At 44.8% G+C, this 21,192-nt stretch overlaps 1 protein-coding gene and 1 pseudogene across 1 annotated transcript in view; both read left to right on the top strand.

The window, feature by feature from the left end:
* Positions 1 to 21,192, top strand: part of LOC122944185 (L-selectin-like) — a 760,442-nt gene that overhangs the window by 244,643 nt on the left and 494,607 nt on the right. The window lies entirely within an intron of this gene.
* On the top strand, positions 1,227 to 1,345 carry LOC122944329 (annotated as a pseudogene).

Raw genomic sequence — 21,192 nt, 5'->3', positions numbered from 1 at the left:
TTTTAATCGAGCCAAGGCTCTTACACAAGAAAATTGCCTATTAGCCAACCAGAAAGATCAGGCAAAGGACAAACAGCAAAATATTAAATGGGGTACCAACTTTATTACTACTTATAGTGGTAATCATAAGGACGTGAGAAATATCCTTTCCAAATATTGGCATATTATTAAAAAAGACCCATACATAGGCAAATCCCTACCAAGCCACCCGCCCCTAACTTTTAGGAGAGCTAAAACCCTAAAAAATTTGTTAGCACCTACTAAATTACGTAAATTCCATCAAAAAGCAACTGGGTCGAACATTAGTTCATTTATACCATCTAGACCAGTGGGCAGTACTAAATGTAGACAATCTAAATGTCTATGTTGCCTTTCTATACGTAACTCTACCTCTTTTCGTAGTAATACTACTGGGGAAATTTTTAATATTAAGCAACCAATGGACTGTGGGTCAAATAATGTGATCTACGTGCTGGAATGCCAATGTGGATTACAGTACGTCGGTCGCACCACACAGACGTTACGGAATAGGTTGAACAAACACCGTTCAAACACTAAGAAGAAATTTATGCAGCACAGTGTATCAAGACATATTGCGGATAAACATCAGGGTCTTTTTTCAAGTATTTTTGTAATACCTATAGAGAAAATTCATGTTGACACCCGGAACATTACACAAACAATCAAAAGACGTGAAATGTTCTGGATCTATAAACTTAATAGCCTGAGCCCCCAGGGTCTTAATGAGGCATTTGAAATCAATCTATAAATTGATGATATATACACCCTGTCATCATTGGAAAGGGAAAATATGAGTAATAGATGTTTGTCTTTTCTCTATTAGATCCAGACCCTTAACTACATTACTGCTGTCTTGAACTTCTTCTTTCTGATAAAATAATAGGGTGACAACCACGCCACCAATTGGTGATGTTTGTCAATCATCAGGTATTTTGGGATAGTGGTGGCATGCGTGTGTACTTTTACCAACTGCACGCATGCACCCACCTGTATCCCCCAAATCCTGCATGACTAATGTCAATTTATTATGTGATTTGATTGGATGACGTCCCAATCACATAAAAATTATTTTTATATATTTTTAATTCTTAATATTAATATTCTTTTAGTAGAAGGACTTTCTCATTTAGAAACCTAATAAGTGGCTAAAATTATTTAATTCTTTTCTTAAAAGGAGTATCAGATTTTATATTTCCCTTCCTTTATTTATTGGCCATGCCACCCTGGGTACGCCTGATCTCGTCCGATCTCAGAAGCAAAGCAGGGTTGGGCTCGGCCAGTACTTGGATGGGAGACCACCTGGGAAGAGCGGGTGCTGTAGACCTTTATATATATATCAACTTTTCAATTTTTTAAATCTTTTTAAGGTCGTATCATGCCACTTCCTATTTATGTTTAATAACATTGTTTATTTTTCAGGAATCTAGTTATTGTATCTGTAGGGCAACATTATATGTATGTGATCTTCACAATATATGCTTTTCTTTTTCCTCCCCTCCTCTATTTTTGTGAATGTTCTAAATGTTCTTTTTCTGTTGAATCACAGTAGATTTCCAGTGAGAGCGCCCTCTGGTTTATAAAAACGACTCTGATAAGTTTCTACCTGACTATGCGATGTGCGGTTATAGAAATGCAAGTCAGACGGCTCTCTCACCATTCAAGTGTCCCTGTAACTAGGTAACGGCTCTCACATGATCGGATCTTACTCACGTGATGTGAGCCATGTGATACCAGGTTGAGTGACGTGAGCTAGCTTCTTTAGAGAGGACGGCCCCCTCACCACTTTTGTTACCTTGTGACCGAGCAACGGCTCTCACGTGACTGGGATCCGGTCATGTGACACAGGTCCTAGAGTCTTGATAGAACTTTACAATCGCCTTATTTGATTAGAAACCTGTGATGCGTTTGCTATTGCACACCTCATAGGGTCGGCCCCCATATGGGCGTATTGTTTTGAGGTCACTTACAAAACGGACTATTTTCAGTGTGCTTTTCTAGCTTTATATAATACAAATGTGTTTCTAATGTGCACATCGGCAGCTCATTATGAGAGCTTGCAGATATGCACATTATATTTGCCACTGATCATTTAGGCAACACCCAAATCTCCTCCCTTCTGACCCTGTTACCCTTTAAGGGCGGTATGTTTGTAAGTATAAATATGTGTAGCCTTGTGCTGTTACTTTGTGCAGCTCTGTGTACCTGATGAAGGGGAGTGATTCCCCGAAACGCGTTGTATCGCTGCAATAAAAAGATTTCTTCTTGATCCTGGTGACTGGCTGACGGTAATTCGCGCCGTGGGACGTGTTTTTGTTCCTTTATACTATTATCTTCTTGGGGGCTCCAGGCTTCTCCGTTTGAAGATCTTCTGTGATCCCGTGGCTGCAGACCGCCCTATCCAGACATCCAGGCTTGTTTGATAATACCTACAATAGTGTTGTGCCTATCCTTGCACAACCATATAAGGTGAGCCTTACCATCTCTCTCCATATATCAATATATACCCACAGAATTACCCTATGGTGCGCCCATCTGTGTTTTTTTACAGATTTTAAACCAGCCTGATATATTACATCTTGGTTCTGAGAGACACTGCCACTCTGAGAAGCTCTTTTTATACCCAATCATGTTGCCAATTGACCTAATTAGTGTTAATTGGTCTTCCAGCCCTTCGTTATGCTCAAATTTACTTTTTCCAGCCTCTTATTGCTACTTGTCCCAACTTTTGTGGGATTTGTTGACACCATGAAATTTTGAATCAACGTATTTTTCCTTTAAAATGATACATTTACTCGGATTAAACGTTTGATCTGTCATCTACGTTCTATTACAAATAGAATATTGATATTTGCCATCTCCACATCATTGCATTCAGTTTTTATTCACGATTTGTATAGTGTCCCAACTTTTTTGGAATCTGGTTTGTATGAATGTACAGTTAGTCCATGGATATCTTGGTATGGTAATTGTCCTGTAAGTGTTCTTTGGTGTGGGAATAGTCTGTAAGTCCGGAGCTGGTTAGCGCTCGTCAGTTATATAGTTGCTGTTGGTTTTTGGGGGTTAATCCTGTTCTGGTACTTCTTATTACTGTAGTTTTTTTTTATTTTATTTTTTTTACCTTGTACCTTACTATTTAAATAAATAGTCATATTCGGGATTCGTGCTGGGTATGTCACTGAGCTCCCTGCCGCTTCAGCAGAAGCACACACACAGAACACCGGAGACCTGACTCCTGCCAAGCAAAAACGCTTCTGAGAGCTACGGGCACAATGACCACAGATATTAAATACATAAATACATTGTCATTGTGCCTGTAGCTCTTTGAACCGGTTTGTCTTGGCAGGCGTCGGGTCTCCGGTGTTCTGTGTGTGTGTGTTTTTATGCTGAAGTGGCAGGGAGCTCAGTGACATACCCACTATGAATACGGATTATGACTATTTTTTTTAATTTGCTTCTGATGGGACACTGGTGTGGGGAAATCTTGCCTTCTCCTTTGTTTCGCAGATGAAAAATACACGGAGAGTTACATCAGTACAATTGGTTTGGGTTTTAAAATCAGGAATATAAAACACTTATAAATATTTAAAATGGGTACTGTAAATACATTTTATACTCCTTTTTTCAACCTAAAATGTCTCTCTCTCTCTCTCTATATATATATATATATATATATATACACTCACCTAAAGAATTATTAGGAACACCTGTTCTATTTCTCATTAATGCGATTATTTAGTCAATCAATAACATGGCAGTTGCTTCAATGCATGTAGGGTTGTGGTCCTGGTCAAGACAATCTCCTGAACTCCAAACTGAATGTCAGAATGGGAAAGAGAGGTGATTTAAGCAATTTTGAACAATCTGCTCAGTTACTGGGATTTTCACGCACAACCATTTCTAGGGTTTACAAAGAATGGTGTGATAAGGGAAAAACATCCAGTATGCGGCAATCCTGTGGGCGAAAATGCCTTGTTGATGCTAGAGGTCAGAGGAGAATGGGCCGACTGATTCAAGCTGATAGAAGAGCATCGTTGACTGAAATACCCACTCGTTACAACCGAGGTATGCAGCAAAGTGTGGTTGTTTTTTGGCTAAATCCTACATCAGGGTCAAGCTGTCACACCAAGTGCATTTAACCAGCAATAGTGTGGTTATTTTTTGGCCATATACTACATCAGGGGCAAGCTGAGCCTGTCACCAAGTGCATTTAACCCTCAATGGTGTGGTTGTTTTTTGGCTAAATCCTACATCAGGGTCAAGCTGTCACACCAAGTGCATTTAACCATCAATAGTCTGGTTATTTTTTGGCCATATACTACATCAGGGGCAAGCTGAGCCTGTCACCAAGTGCATTTAACCCTCAATAGTGTGGTTATTTTTTGGGCCATATCCCAGTCTAATTCTGTCAGTAAACGTATACCTGTCACCCAGCGCCTAAATAATAGGCCTCAAATTTATATCCAGCTAAATCTGTCATTTCTGCTGTGGATGGTCAAGTTATTTAGTGTCCGTCAAAGCACATTTTTTGTTCTGGGTTGAAATACAATTCCCAATTTAGCAATTTCCTAATTTAGTGGTTTCTGCTGTATCAAAGCTATTTTAAATCTATCCCTAAAAGGGTATATCAGATTAAAAGGTGCACATAGGGTCATTCTGAATAACTTCACACACACGCTACTGTGCATTTCCAAGTCTAATTCTGTCAGTAAAACTATACCTGTCACCCAGCGCCTAAATACTAGGCCTCAAATTTATATCCAGCTAAATCTGTCGTTACTGCTGTACTGCTGTGGCTGGTCAAGTTATTTAGTGTCCATTAAAGCACATTTTTTGTTCTGGGTTGAAATACAATTCCCAATTTAGCAATTTCCTAATTTAGTGGTTTCTGCTGTATCAGAGCTATTTTAAATCTATCCCTAAAAGGGTATATAAGATTCAAGGTGCACATAGGGTCATTCTGAATAACTTCACACACACGCTACTGTGCATTTCCAAGTCTAATTCTGTCAGTAAATCTATACCTGTCACCCAGCGCCTAAATACTAGGCCTCAAATTTATATCCAGCTAAATCTGTCGTTACTGCTGTACTGCTGTGGCTGGTCAAGTTATTTAGTGTCCGTCAAAGCACATTTTTTGTTCTGGGTTAAATACAATTCCCAATTTAGCAATTTCCTAATTTAGTGGTTTCTGCTGTATCAGAGCTATTTTAAATCTATCCCTAAAAGGGTATATAAGATTCAAGGTGCACATAGGGTCATTCTGAATAACTTCACACACACGCTACTGTGCATTTCCAAGTCTAATTCTGTCAGTAAACCTATATCTGTCACCGAGCGCCTAAATACTAGGCCTCAAATTTATATCCAGCTAAATCTGTTGTTACTGCTGTGCCTGTATTAGTGTAATACGGTACCTAAATAGATAGCCAGATAGTGTTAGGTGTCTGTAAAAAAAGGCCTGAATTTGAATTCAATACATTGGGCCAAATAATAATTTTCTTATTGTGGTGAACGGTAACAATGAGGAAAACATCTAGTATGGGACGCGGACATGGTCGTGGTGGTGTTAGTGGACACTCTGGTGCTGGGAGAGGACGTGGCCGTTCAGCCACAGCCACACGTCCTAGTGTACCAACTACCTCAGGTCCCAGTAGCCGCCATAATTTACAGCGATATTCTGTGGGGCCCAATGGCGTTCTAAGGATGGTAAGGCCTGAGCAGGTACAGGCATTAGTCAATTGGGTGGCCGACAGTGGATCCAGCACGTTCACATTATCTCCCACCCAGTCTTCTGCAGAAAGCGCACAGATGGCGCCTGAAAACCAGTCTGTCGCATCACCCCCATGCATACCAGGGAAACTGTCTGAGCCGCAAGTTATGCAGCAGTCTCTTATGCTGTTTGAAGACTCCGCTGGCAGGGTTTCCCAAGGGCATCCACCTAGCCTTTCCCCAGCGGTGGAAGACATAGAAGGCACTGACTACGAACCACTTATGTTTCCTGATGATGAGGACATGGGAATACCACCTCAGCATGTCTCTGATGATGACGAAACACAGGTGCCAACTGCTGCGTCTTTCTGCAGTGTGCAGACTGAACAGGAGGTCAGGGATAAAGACTGGGTGGAAGACGATGCAGGGGACGATGAGGTCCTAGACCCCACATGGAATGAAGGTCGTGCCACTGACTTTCACAGTTCGGAGGAAGAGGCAGTGGTGAGACCGAGCCAACAGCGTAGCAAAAGAGGGAGCAGTGGGCAAAAGCAGAACACCCGCCGCCAAGAGACTCCGCCTGCTACTGACCGCCGCCATCTGAAACCGAGCACGCCAAAGGCAGCTTCAAGGAGTTCCCTGGCATGGCACTTCTTCAAACAATGTGCTGACGACAAGACCCGAGTGGTTTGCACGCTGTGCGATTAGAGCCTGAAGCGAGGCATTAACGTTCTGAACCTTAGCACAACCTGCATGACCAGGCACCTGCATGCAAAGCATGAACTGCAGTGGAGTAAACACCTTAAAAACAAGGAAGTCACTCGGGCTCCCCCTGCTACCTCTTCTGCTGCTGCCACCTCGGCCTCTTCTGCTGCTGCCGCCTCGGCCTCTTCCTCTGCCTCTGGAGGAATGTTTGCACCTGCCGCCCAGCAAACAGGGGATGTACCACCAACACCACCACCTCCGTCACCAAGCATCTCAACCATGTCACACGGCAGCGTTCAGCTCTCCATCTCACAAACATTTGAGAGAAAGCGTAAATTCCCACCTAGCCACCCTCGATCCCTGGCCCTGAATGCCAGCATTTCTAAACTACTGGCCTATGAAATGCTGTCATTTAGGCTGGTGGACACAGACAGCTTCAAACAGCTCATGTCGCTTGCTGTCCCACAGTATGTTGTTCCTAGCCGGCACTACTTCTCCAAGAGAGCCGTGCCTTCCCTGCACAACCAAGTATCCGATAAAATCAAGTGTGCACTGCGCAACGCCATCTGTGGCAAGGTCCACCTAACCACAGATACGTGGACCAGTAAGCACGGCCAGGGACGCTATATCTCCCTAACTGCACACTGGGTAAATATAGTGGCAGCTGGGCCCCAGGCGGAGAGCTGTTTGGCGCACGTCCTTCCGCCGCCAAGGATCGCAGGGCAACATTCTTTGCCTCCTGTTGCCACCTCCTCCTACTCAGCTTCCTCCTCCTCTTCTTCCACCTGCTCATCCAGTCAGCCACACACCTTCACCACCAACTTCAGCACAGCCCGGGGTAAACGTCAGCAGGCCATTCTGAAACTCATATGTTTGGGGGACAGGCCCCCCACCGCACAGGAGTTGTGGTGGGTATAGAACAACAGACCGACGAGTGGTTGCTGCCGGTGACCCTCAAGCCCGGCCTGGTGGTGTGCGATAATGGGCGAAATCTCGTTGCAGCTCTGGGACTAGCCGGTTTGACTCACATCCCTTGCTTGGCACATGTGCTGAATTTGGTGGTGCAGAAGTTCATTCACAACTACCCCGACATGTCAGAGCTGCTGCATAAAGTGCGGGCCGTCTGTTCGCGCTTCTGGCGTTCACATCCTGCCGCTGCTCGCCTGTCTGCGCTACAGCGTAACTTCGGCCTTCCCGCTCACCGCCTCATATGCGACGTTCCCACCAGGTGGAACTCCACCTTGCACATGCTGGACAGACTGTGCGAGCAGCAGCAGGCCATAGTGGAGTTTCAGCTGCAGCATGCACGGGTCAGTCGCACTACGGAACAGCACTACTTCACCACCAATGACTGGGCCTCCATGCGAGACCTGTGTGCCCTGTTGCGCTGTTTCGAGTACTCCACCAACATGGCCAGTGGCGATGACGCCGTTATCAGCGTTACAATACCACTTCTATGTCTCCTTGAGAAAACACTTAGGGCAATGATGGAAGAGGAGGTGGCCCAGGAGGAGGAGGAGGAGGAGGAAGAGGGGTCATTTTTAGCACATTCAGGCCAGTCTCTTCGAAGTGACTCACCCAACGCAGCTCGGGCCCATCACTGGTGCGTGGCTGGGGGGAAACGCAGGACGATGACGATACGCCTGCACAACGACAGCAGAGTTGCCCACATTTTAACGTGTGCGGACTACTGGGTTGCCACCCTGCTGGATCCACAGTACAAAGACAATGTAACATAGTAACATAGTAACATAGTACATAAGACCGAAAAAAGACATTTGTCCATCCAGTTCGGCCTGTTATCCCGCAAGTTGATCCAGAGGAAGGCAAAAAAAGCCAGTTTTCTCCACTTTAGGGGAACATACACTTCCTTCCCGACTCCAATCAGGCAATCAGAATAACTCCCTGGATCAACGATCCCTCTCTAGTAGCTATAGCCTGTAATATTATTAAGCTCCAGAAATACGTCCAGGCCCCTCTTGAATTCCTTTATTGTACTCACCATCACCACCTCCTCAGGCAGAGAGTTCCATAGTCTCACTGCTCTTACCGTAAAGAATCCTTTTCTATGTTTGTGTACAAACCTTCTTTCCTCCAGACGCAGAGGATGTCCCCTCGTCACAGTCACCGTCCTGGGAATGAATAGATGATGGGATAGATCTTTGTACTGACCCCTGATATATTTATACATATTAATGAGATCTCCCCTCAGTCGTCTTTTTTCTAAAGTGAATAACCCTAATTTTGATAATCTTTCAGGGTACTATAGTTGCCCCATTCCAGTTATTACTTCAGTTGCCCTCCTCTGGACCTTCTCCAGCTCTGCTATGTCTGCCTTGTTTACAGGAGCCCAGAACTGTACACAGTACTCCATGTGTGGTCTGGCTAGCGATTTGTAAAGTGGTAGGACTATGTTCTAATCACGGGAATCTGGTTGGCCTTGGCAGCAGCTGCCTGACACTGGTTTTTGCAGCTTAGTTTGCTGTTTATTAAAATTCCTAGGTCCTTTTCCATGTCAGTGTTGCCGAGTGTTTTACCATTTAGTATGTACGGGTGACTTGCATTTTTCCTTCCCATGTGCATAACTATACATTTATCAGTGTTAAACCTCATCTGCCACTTATCCGCCCAAGCCTCCAATCTATCCAGATCCCTCTGTAGTAGTATACTGTCCTCATCAGTGTAAATTACTTTACACAGTTTAGTGTCATCTGCGAAAATTGATACTTTACTATGCAAGCCTTCTACAAGATCATTAATAAATATATTGAAGAGAATAGGGCCCAATACTGACCCCTGAGGTACTCCACTAGTGACAGTGACCCAATCTGAGTGTGTACTATTAATAACCACCCTCTGTTTTCTATCATTGAGCCAGTTACTTACCCACATACAGATGTTTTCTCCCAGTCCGAGCATTCTCATTTTATATACTAACCTTTTATGTGGTACAGTGTCAAATGCTTTGGAGAAGTCCAGATACACGACATCCATTGATTCGCCGCTGTCAAGTCTAGAACTTACCTCCTCATAGAAACTGATTAAATTAGTCTGACATGACCGATCCCTCACGAAGCCATGCTGATATGGCGTTATTTGCCTATTTCCGTTTAGATGCTCTAATATAGCATCTCTCAGAAAACCTTCAAACAGTTTACCCACAACAGATGTTAAACTTACCGGCCTATAGTTTCCAGGCTCTGTTTTTGGACCCTTTTTGAATATTGGCACCACATTTGCTATGCGCCAATCCTGTGGGACATTCCCTGTCAGTATAGAGTCTGCAAATATCAGAAATAAGGGTCTGGCTATGACATAACTAATTCCTTTAGGATACGGGGGTGTATGTCATCCGGTCCTGGCGATTTGTCTATTTTAATCTTTTTAAGTCGCTGATGTACTTCTTCCTGGGTCAGACAGGACACTTTTAATGGGAAATTTATTTTTGCATTTTGCATGTCATCTGACAATTTATTTTCCTCAGTGAATACACTGGAGAAAAAAATATTTAACAGCTTTGCTTTCTCCTCGGTGCTCTCTGCGACTTCCCCCTCATTACTCTTTAAGGGGCCGACACCTTCAGATTTATACTTTTTAACATTTATATAATTGAAGAACATTTTAGGGTTAGTTTTACTCTCTTTGGCAATTAATCTCTCGGTCTCTAGTTTGGCCGCTTTTATTTGTTTTTTACATGTTCTATTTTTTCCTTATAGTTTTTCAGTGCTTCCGTGCTCCCCTCCTGTTTCAGTGAATGATATGCTTTCTTTTTGTCATTTATTGCTTTCTTTACAGTTCTATTTATCCACATTGGTTTCTTTTTGTTCCTTAACCTTTTATTACCATACGGTATGTACCTCTCACAATGAGATTTTAGGATGTTTTTAAAGATAAGCCATTTTGTGGCTGTATTTTTATTTTTGAGGACTTTGTCCCAGTTAGTTTGGCCTATGGCCTCTCTTAGTTGGCTAAATTTAGCTTTTTTGAAGTTTGGTATTTTTGTTCCTCCCTGTAGAAACGCTCTTTTGAATGATAATTGGAAGGTTATTACTTTGTGGTCACTATTTCCCAGGTGTCCCCCAACCTGCACGTCTGTTGTTCTGTCCGGCCTATTGGTTAATACTAAGTCCAGTATGGCCGTCCCTCTAGTCGGGTCCTGAACCAGTTGGGAGAGGTAATTGTCTTTGGTTACTGCCAAGAACCTGTTTCCCTTATGAGATATACAAGTTTCAGTTTCCCAGTCTATATCTGGGTAGTTGAAGTCCCCCATAATAACCACCTCATTATGATTTGCCTCCTCGTCTATCTCGTTTATTAGTAGATTTTCTGTGGACTCTGGTATATTAGGTGGTTTATAGTAAACTCCTATTAGTAATTTATTGTTGTTTTTAGCTCCATGTATCTCTACCCACAGGGACTCCACATGTTCATGTCCCTCACTTATATTTTCCTGGAGTGTGGCCTTTAGACAGGACTTTACATAAAGGCAGACCCCTCCCCCATTTGAGAGGTTTATGTATATTTTTTTGTGCCCACCTTACTTCCTGCACTGGAGCATGATAGGAAGATGTGCGAGTACAAGCGCACGTTGGTAGACACGCTACTGAGAGCATTCCCAAATGTCACAGGGGAACAAGTGGAAGCCCAAGGCCAAGGCAGAGGAGGAGCAAGAGGTCGCCAAGGCAGATGTGTCACGGCCAGCTCCTCTGAGGGCAGGGTTAGCATGGCAGAGATGTGGAAAAGTTTTGTCAACACGCCACAGCTAACGGCACCACCACCTGATACGCAACGTGTTAGCAGGAGGCAACATTTCACTAAAATGGTGGAACAGTACGTGTGCACACCCCTCCACGTACTGACTGATGGTTCTGCCCCATTCAACTTCTGGGTCTCTAAATTGTCCACGTGGCCAGAGCTAGCCTTTTATGCCTTGGAGGTGCTGGCCTGCCCGGCAGCCAGCGTTTTGTCTGAACGTGTATTCAGCACGGCAGGGGGCGTCATTACAGACAAACGCAGCCGCCTGTCTACAGCCAATGTGGACAAGCTGACGTTCATAAAAATGAACCAGGCATGGATCCCACAGGACCTGTCCATCCCTTGTGCAGATTAGACATTAACTACCTCCCCTTAACCATATATTATTGTACTCCAGGGCACTTCCTCATTCAATCCTATTTTTATTTTCATTTTACCATTATATTGCGAGGCTACCCAAAGTTGAATGAACCTCTCCTCTGTCTGGGTGCCGGGGCCTAAATATATGCCAATGGACTGTTCCAATGTTGGGTGACGTGAAGCCTGATTCTCTGCTATGACATGCAGACTAATTCTCTGCTGACATGAAGTCAGATTCTCTGTTACGGGACCTCTCTCCTCTGCCTGGGTGCCTGGGCCTAAATATATGACAATGGACTGTTCCAATGTTGGGTGACGTGAAGCCTGATTCTCTGCTATGACATGCAGACTGATTCTCTGCTGACATGAAGCCAGATTCTCTGTTACGGGACCTCTCTCCTCTGCCTGGGTGCTGGGCCTAAATATATGACAATGGACTGTTACAGTGCTGGCTGACGTGAAGCCTGATTCTCTGCTATGACATACAGACTGATTCTCTGCTGACATGAAGCCAGATTGTCTGTTACGGGACCTCTCTCCTCTGCCTTGGTGCTGGGCCTAAATATACGACAATGGACTGTTACAGTGGTGGCTGACGTGAAGCCTGATTCTCTGCTATGACATGCAGACTGATTCTCTGCTGACATGAAGCCAGATTCTCTGTTATGGGACCTCTCTCCTCTGCCTGGGTGCTGGGCCTAAATATATGACAATGGACTGTTACAGTGGTGGCTGACGTGAAGCCTGATTCTCTGCTATGACATGCAGGCTGATTCTCTGCTGACATGAAGCCAGATTCTCTGTTACGGGACCTCTCTCCTCTGCCTGGGTGCTGGGCCTAAATATATGACAATGGACTGTTACAGTGGTGGGTGACGTGAAGCCTGATTCTCTGCTATGACATGCAGACTGATTCTCTGCTGACATGAAGCCAGATTCTCTGTTACGGGACCTCTCTCCTCTGCCTGGTCGCCTGGGCCTAAATATTCGCCAATGGACTGTTGCAGTGGTGGCTGACGTGAAGCCTGGTTCTCTGCTATGGGACCTCTCTCCAATTGATATTGGTTAATTTTTATTTATTTTATTTTTATTGATTTCCCTATCCACATTTGTTTGCAGGGGATTTACCTACATGTTGCTGCCTTTTGCAGCCTTTCCTGGGCTGTTTTACAGCCTTTTTAGTGCCGAAAAGTTTGGGTCCCCATTGACTTCAATGGGGTTCGGGTTCGGGACGAAGTTCGGATCGGGTTCGCATCCCGAACCCGAACATTTCCGGGAAGTTCGGCCGAACTTCTCGAACCTGAACATCCAGGTGTCCGCTCAACTCTACTTGTAACGTCCCCCAAAAATAAAATGTCATTTTCAAAATTATCCAAACATGAAGTAGACATATGGGGAATGTTAAGTAATTACTGTCTATTATAAAAGTAGAGAAATTGAAATTTGCTAATTTTTCCAAATCTTTGGTAAATTTGGTATTTTTTTTATGAATAAAAATGTTTTTTTTTTTAACTTATTTTTACCACTGTCATGAAGTACGATATGTGACAAGAAAACAATCTCAGAATGGCCTGTGTAAGTAAAAGCATTTTAAAGTTATCACCACATAAAGTGACACATGTCAGATTTGCAAAAAATGGCCTGGGAAGGAAGTTGAAAACAGGCCCGTGTTGAAGTGGTTAAACAAAAAATAAAATAAAATAATGAAATAAAATAAAAAACAAAAACCAGTGTTGGCTACCTCCTCCACCACCGCTTCCACCTACACCGCCACATCCACTGCCTCCTCAACCTCCTCCTAGATCAAGATTTTTTTTTTTTTTTTTTTTTTTTTACATATTTTATGTTATTTGAAGTCATTTCCATATCTAAATTTGTTTGCAGAGCATTTGCCATGCTCTTAATCATATTTTGCTGCCTTTTGCAGCCCTCTAGCCCTTTCCATGATTTTTTTTAGCCATTTTAGCGCTCCAAGGTTCGGGTCCCCATTGACTTCAATGGAATTCGGGGTCAAGTTCGGGTCCTGAACTCAAACTCTTTTGCGAAGTTCAACCAAACCCAAACTTCCAGGTGTCCGCTCAGCTCTACGTGCAGCACCAATCAGTCATCAGTCGGTAGTTGGAAGCAGTGTAGTGTTCTGGTTCTGGCAAAGCTGCCATTTCGGTTGATGTACTGCTCCAAATTAAGATACGTGCACGGAGAGATCAGACAGACAACTCACTACATAGAGTTAATCAGTATCTCTGGTTTATTTCTGAAAACAACATGGGTTTCACGAGAGGAGGGAGGGAGAGGGGGGTGAAAGATAAAGTATATATTTTCTATTGGCTATGAACTCTCTACTTTTCTGTAACCTTGACGGCCAGAGGAAATTCCTCCCCCCTCCCCCCTTGCTCCTGGGTGAAACCGTTACTTCTTCTTTCTTTGTACCTGCTTGCTTGAGCTGAACGGAAACCACAAAGAAACACATGATAAAAACACAAAGTAAGATTCTAGTTTATAGGTGTAGGCTGAATGCCTGGCCGCCATCTTAGCTCAACAAGCAAGTATCCATTTTGTATCAATAGTCCATAACAGTCCCCCCTTGGAGACTTGATTGTAGACTTTCCCTTCACCTAGCGAATCCCCTGGGCATACCATTCGTATCCTCTTCACCCGCAGTGGCGACAACCTACCCCTTATAGGTAGGCTCCCGGTTGCTCGGACTTGTGGTAATACCCTGGGATTCATCTCACCCTATCTCAGCCAGGCATCATTGTGAGGAGGGGGAGCTGTGTTGAATGATGTTTCCTTCTGTCCTTCCTCATCGTAGAGGAGCATAATAGGTCGTTCATCAGTTTTCTTCATTCTTTTTGAAAAGCGGGTCACACAAATAAGAACGAGCTTAATCACTACATATATCACCAATGTTATTAGGGCTACCTGCAATATTACTTGGACAATTCCCATGAGCCAACCCCCAATACCTTTGAACCAGTTATTGGGGTTAAGGGAAGAGAAGGTATCAGACCACCATGTATCTTTACCAGCTTTATGTGCATCCAGCCATTTATCTCTTAAATCCGCCATTTTCTCTATACCCACCTTAAAGGGGTTGTCCCATTTCAATGATCACTGTTTAATCTGCTAATGATATAACAGTGATCATTTTTGTAAATACAATGTATTAGCCAATTCCCTTCCTTTTTGATAAAATCCTTCCCCTCCTACCTCTGTGTTGTCATGTGTCTCCCCTAGATTCGGCCAACTCTCCCTGCCGAATGCAGGCGCCGCGCCTGCGCAGATTAACCACATCATCCAGTGGCCGGCCTCTCCTCTCTTTCATGAACGCGCACAGCCGGCCGTTCATTTCCTTCTGCTGCTTCTGACACAGAGCCGCGCATGCTCTGTTTACACTGCAGACTTGGGAGAGAGGGAGGAGGGGCTGGAGAGGAGTCAGATTACACTCTGCTCTGCCGGGTAGTGAAGGAACGTGCTCAGCGTCCTCCAGCTCTGTCCCTGAGCAGACCTCACTATGTGCTCTGTCCCTCTGTCCCTGATCAGACCTCACTATGCTTTCTGTCCCTCTGTCCCTGATCAGACCTCACTATGTGCTCTGTCCCTCTGTCCCTGATCAGACCTCACTATGTGCTCTGTCCCTCTGTCCCTGATCAGACCTCACTATGCTTTCTGTCCCTCTGTCCCTGATCAGACCTCACTATGTGCTCTGTCCCTCTGTCCCTGATCAGACCTCACTATGTGTTCTGTCCCTGAGCAGACCTCACTATGTGCTCTGTCCCTCTGTCCCTGATCAGACCTCACTATGTGCTCTGTCCCTCTGTCCCTGATCAGACCTCACTATGTGCTCTGTCCCTCTGTCCCTGATCAGACCTCACTATGTGTTCTGTCCCTGAGCAGACCTCACTATGTGCTCTGTCCCTCTGTCCCTGATCAGACCTCACTATGTGTTCTGTCCCTCTGTCCCTGATCAGACCTCACTATGTGCTCTGTCCCTCTGTCCCTGATCAGACCTCACTATGTGTTCTGTCCCTCTGTCCCTGATCAGACCTCACTATGTGTTCTGTCCCTCTGTCCCTGATCAGACCTCACTATGTGTTCTGTCCCTGATCAGACCTCACTATGTGTTCTGTCCCTCTGTCCCTGATCAGACCTCACTATGTGTTCTGTCCCTCTGTCCCTGATCAGACCTCACTATGTGCTCTGTCCCTCTGTCCCTGATCAGACCTCACTATGTGTTCTGTCCCTGAGCAGACCTCACTATGTGCTCTGTCCCTCTGTCCCTGATCAGACCTCACTATGTGTTCTGTCCCTCTGTCCCTGATCAGACCTCACTATGTGCTCTGTCCCTCTGTCCCTGATCAGACCTCACTATGTGTTCTGTCCCTGATCAGACCTCACTATGTGTTCTGTCCCTCTGTCCCTGATCAGACCTCACTATGTGTTCTGTCCCTCTGTCCCTGATCAGACCTCACTATGTGTTCTGTCCCTCTGTCCCTGATCAGACCTCACTATGTGTTCTGTCCCTGAGCAGACCTCACTATGTGCTCTGTCCCTCTGTCCCTGATCAGACCTCACTATGTGTTCTGTCCCTCTGTCCCTGATCAGACCTCACTATGTGTTCTGTCCCTCTGTCCCTAATCAGACCTCACTATGTGTTCTGTCCCTCTGTCCCTGATCAGACCTCACTATGTGTTCTGTCCCTCTGTCCCTGATCAGACCTCACTATGTGTTCTGTCCCCTTGTCAGGTCACATAACAGCTGGCCCCACTGCTTCTCTGATAAGGTGGCCCCTGCTTTGCACTTCCTGACATTAGCATGGGCTGATGTCCAACTGCCCCACACAAGCTGCTAGTTGTATGAAATAGTAATGTGGCCCCAAGAGAAGTCAACAGGGCCACACTGCACCTCCACATGCCTCTGCTTTCATTGTGACAAGTTCTAGGGGAGAATACTGCTGGATAGAAGTGTCCTATAGTTGCACAATATGGCGGCACTTCTGTATCATAGTGCCATATAATGGCACCATATGGCAGCACACAGAGAACAGAACTTCAATAGAAGTCTATGGGGCTATACACTACCTCTGCATGCCTTGCATTATGGACTGTTCTAGGAGAGAATACTTCTGAATTATAGCTCAATATAAAACCATATGGCGGCACAAAGAGTACTTGAGACTTTACAAAGCAAGAATTTCCCATCCCCCATTCTGCTTTCTCTACACTGATAAATGCCCCGCCATCTCTCTGGTAAAAATGCCCCGCCATCTCTCTGGTAAAAATGCCCCGCCATCTCTCTGGTAAAAATGCCCGCCATCTCTCTGGTAAAAATGCCCCGCCATCTCTCTGGTAAAAAAATGCCCGCCATCTCTCTGGTAAAAAAATGCCCGCCATCTCTCTGGTAGAAAAATGCCCGCCATCTCTCTGGTAGAAAAATGCCCGCCATCTCTCTGGTAGAAAAATGCCCTGTCCATCTCTCTGGTAAAAAAATGCCCGCCATCTCTCTGGTAGAAAAATGCCCGCCATCTCTCTGGTAAAAAAATGCCCGCCATCTCTCTGGTAAAAAAATGCCCCGCCATCTCTCTGGTAAAAAAATGCCCCGCCATCTCTCTGGTAAAAAAATGCCCCGCCATCTCTCTGTTATGTTCCAATAGAAGTCTATGGGGCTATACACTACCTCTGCATGCTTCTAATTGCATTATGGACTGTTCTAGAAGAGAATACTTCTGAATTATGGTGCAATATAAAACCATATGGAGGCACAAAGAGTGTACTTGAGAATTTACAAAGCAAGAATTTACCATTCCCCCTTCTGCTTTCTCTATACAGATAAATTCCTCGCCATCTCTCCGTTAGGGCTCATCTACATGAATGTGTGTTGGCCGTTCCATGCATTGGGGACCGTAAATTGTGGTACCCTATGTGCGGGCAACATCCGTGCAGCTGCCACAGACGGCTCCCAGACCCATTCACTTGAATGGATCCGTGATCAGTCCGTTCTAGTAGTGCAAGCACGACTTTTTTGCAATGCGTAGGCACGGCCAGAAACCCCACAGAAGCACTCTGAGGAGCTTCCGTGGGGTTTCGCTCAGTGCACCGCATCTCCCGGATTGCAGACCCATTGAAGTGAATGGGTCCGTGATGCGGGGCGCACAGACAGATGTAGCTGAGCTCTATATAAAGAGGTTCAGGGAAGATAGGTGTAGCAGAGCTGATTCCCCAGCAGGGGGAGGGGCCTCAGACACTGCAGGATGCCAGACTGTGAGTCATACTTTTCACATGAACGAGCACACAGGACTCAGCTCTCAGTGTGATGTCATAAGGAGGTGTGGCCGGCATTCACTCTAGCTGCCTAAGCCCGCCCAGCCTTATCTGCAGAAAAGCAGGAAGTTACCAGCAGAGTGACTGCAGGGAAGGCTGATTTAGCAAAGTGGGAAAACCCCTTTAACTTGCAAATTACCCTGCGGGTCTATGTAATGGCAACAAGAGGGTCCCACAACCTGGCACATACCTCCATCTTTAGCTGTAACATAATCTAGAACTAATGTGTGTTGGTTGGTGACAATGATTAACTGGTTTTGCACAATGTTTGAGGTATTCATAAGTCTCATCACTTCCCATATTTGGTCATCCAGGTAGTCTGTTGCTACTACCAGATGATCCCACATCTGCGCTATCATGGGATATATGAAGATGGAACTAACAATTTTGTTGGTAATGCTCATCTCTACTACATGTGGCTTGCCATTTGGTCTGGGTGTGTTATCTTTGGCCCTACGATACAAGGTGTGTTTAGGTACTGCATTTATGCCAATTTCAGAGTGTGGTACTATAAAGGTGGCAGGAGTAAGCCTGGCGATGGTGCACAGTCCTGTGACATTCTGGGATAACCATTTGTACGCTTTGTGTCCACAAACTAAGTATATGTCGTCTGGAACTGCCACTGCTGTGCTATTGAATAATCGGGTAATTAGTTTGGCTAATTTTATCCCTTTCGCCAACTCATATCCTTTTGACTGACCTTCGGTGTTGTTAGCTAATATACCTGTCAGGAGATCCTGTACAGTACGGTTGTTACAGGGCAGATCCTTTCCGTTCTCAGCATCTACACCAATACACTGCACGTGGCTGTCTGTTTTTGAATCATTGCAACCTGAGTGTATGTGTGGACTAAATGTCATACCTTTGGTTTGTACTTGGAGACAATAACAGTGTGTCCAGCTTGGAAAACATGTGACATTAGCCCAGTGTCCCTCTTGCCAAGGAGTAGAGCTATAATCTACCGAGGGTCCTGATCTGCTTATCATGAGCCATAGGGCATCTGCCCACCCTGCAACAGGTAAGGCTACTTCCCTGTCCTTGTTTGTACTGGATTTAACTTGGTGTATGCTAGTGAGAAAGATGGTAGAATTAGACAGGTCAATCAGTTCAGAAAGGTCCAGGGGTATTGCAAAATAAGGCATACTGGTTGAACTCACGAGACTGTGGGTACAGATCCACCAATCTCTGAGTGTCTCAACCCCTGGACTAGAATTTGATGGTGCCGTGTCAGTGAATTGTCCCATTCATTACCCAGTGGCGTGAACACTGCAGATATGCCCACTGTCAAAGTCATGATCAGTATGTGAATCCTCATGGCTTATTGTTCCAGGGTCGTCGGGACAGCCTTTTTACTCTTTTACAATGTGAGGCGTGGATCCAGGTAAGCCTCCATCGAGTTTCACAGAGGTCGGGGTAGTCAGCAACACCTGGTACGGCCCCTCGTATCGTGGTTCGAGGGTGTTTCTGACATGTTTCTTTACCACCACCCACTCTCCAGGTTTGAGATTGTGTATTCCCTCTAGGGAGTCAGGATCTGGAATGGAAGAGAAAACTTGTGCACGTATGTTACTTGTTTACTCAGGGCAATCACATATTTAGCAACAGATTCATAATGCATTTGCAATTGCTGTGGGAAGTACTGTCCCATCCTAGGCCGTGTCCTAAACAAAATTTGGTGTGGAGGCCTAGGGGTGTGTCTAACTGAAAATAGTGCTATTGGCAGGCATTGTACCCAACTGAGCCCTGTCTCCCCAGTCATTTTCAGCATCTTGGACTTCAGTACCCCGTTCAGTCGTTTGACTTTGTCACTGCTTTGGGGTCTGTAGGGTGTGTGATAGGCTAAGTGTGACCCTACCATCTTCCAGACTTCTTGGGTTAATCTAGCAGTGAATGCTGGGCCCTGATCACTCTCAATGACCTCAGGTACTCCGAACCTACAGACAAGCTCCTGCATCAGTTTTTTTTTGCAGTAGTGGTTGCTGTCTGGTTTCGGACGGGGTAGGCTTCTGGCCACCCAGAGAACAAGTCTATCACTACTAGCACATATTGAAACCCTTGGCACATTGGCATCTGGATGTGGTCAATTTGAATCCGTTGGAACGGGTACTGGGCTTTGGGGAGACATTTGGTTGGTGTAGGCTCAGGTCTTCCCGGGTTGCACTGCGCACAGATGAGGCAAGACTGAGTATGCCTCACCAGGACAGGGGTTATCCCTGGGGCCATTGTCTATTAGTTCTTTCATGATGGTCTTAGATTGGTGGGTGGGCCCATGAGCTACTGAAGCTATCAGAGGATAGAGAGCTTTGGGCAGAGATGCTCTCCCTCCTTGGGTCCACAGTCCAGATTCTTTCTCTTCTCGGGCTGACTCTTTTTTTTTTTTTTTTTTTTCATTTTCAAATAATTTTATTGAAAATAAAAATTATTACATACAAATCGACATGTTAATTCACATATCCGATATTGAATGTAGACAAAAATATAAGAGTAACATAAGAAAACAGGTGACGTGACAGGTATTATTAGACAGATTTCCTTAGGGTGGACAGTACAGCAGATAATATAGAGTTTAAGCCACATCTAATATTTTGTACGAGTAATGTCATAAGTCAGATATAGAACACTGTCTTAGATTGGTACGACATAAGAGATCTACGGGAGCAATGTATTCATGTTCCTGTATGAAAACCAGACTTTCCACTGTCTCCTATACAATTGTATGTTACGGTTCTCCCATGCTGCTATTTCCTCAAACCTACACAGTTGATCGACCTTCCCCGTCCATTGGGAGAAGGAGGGTAAGTCTTCAGAAAGCCAAAATTTAGGGATTAAGAGACGTGCTGCACTCAACAAAGAGAGAAACACTTTAGTAGGTGGTATTTTAGAAGTAGACGGTGGTAGTCCTAACAAGGCTAACTGAGGAGAGAATGGAAAGTCCGTTCCACATATCATGTTAGTTTTGGTAAAAATGTCTTTCCACCATTCATAAATCAAGGGGCATTCCCACCATATATGGAAAAAAGATCCCCTGTCCGCTTTACATCTCCAGCATGTATCTATATTATTTGGGCTATAGCGGCAAGTGATATCTGGTGTTCTATACCATCTTGTCAAAATCTTGTACCCATTTTCTTGGGTGCGAACGCACCTAGAATTTTTGTGGGGCAATGCCAAGAGTTTCAAGGTCTCCGTTTGAGAGAAGCTAACATCCAAATCCTTTTCCCAATGCCCAATGAATGCAGGTTTAGTCGTAAAGGTTGGGTCGTTTAATTTCCTGTATATTTGGGAGATTAGTTTGGTATGTTTGGATCTATCCGCTATTATA

Source organism: Bufo gargarizans, chromosome 7, assembly GCF_014858855.1.
Source record: "Bufo gargarizans isolate SCDJY-AF-19 chromosome 7, ASM1485885v1, whole genome shotgun sequence".
NCBI lineage: Eukaryota > Metazoa > Chordata > Amphibia > Anura > Bufonidae > Bufo > Bufo gargarizans.
The sequence above is the reverse complement of the archived record's forward strand: the minus strand, read 5'-3'. Positions and strand labels throughout refer to the sequence as shown.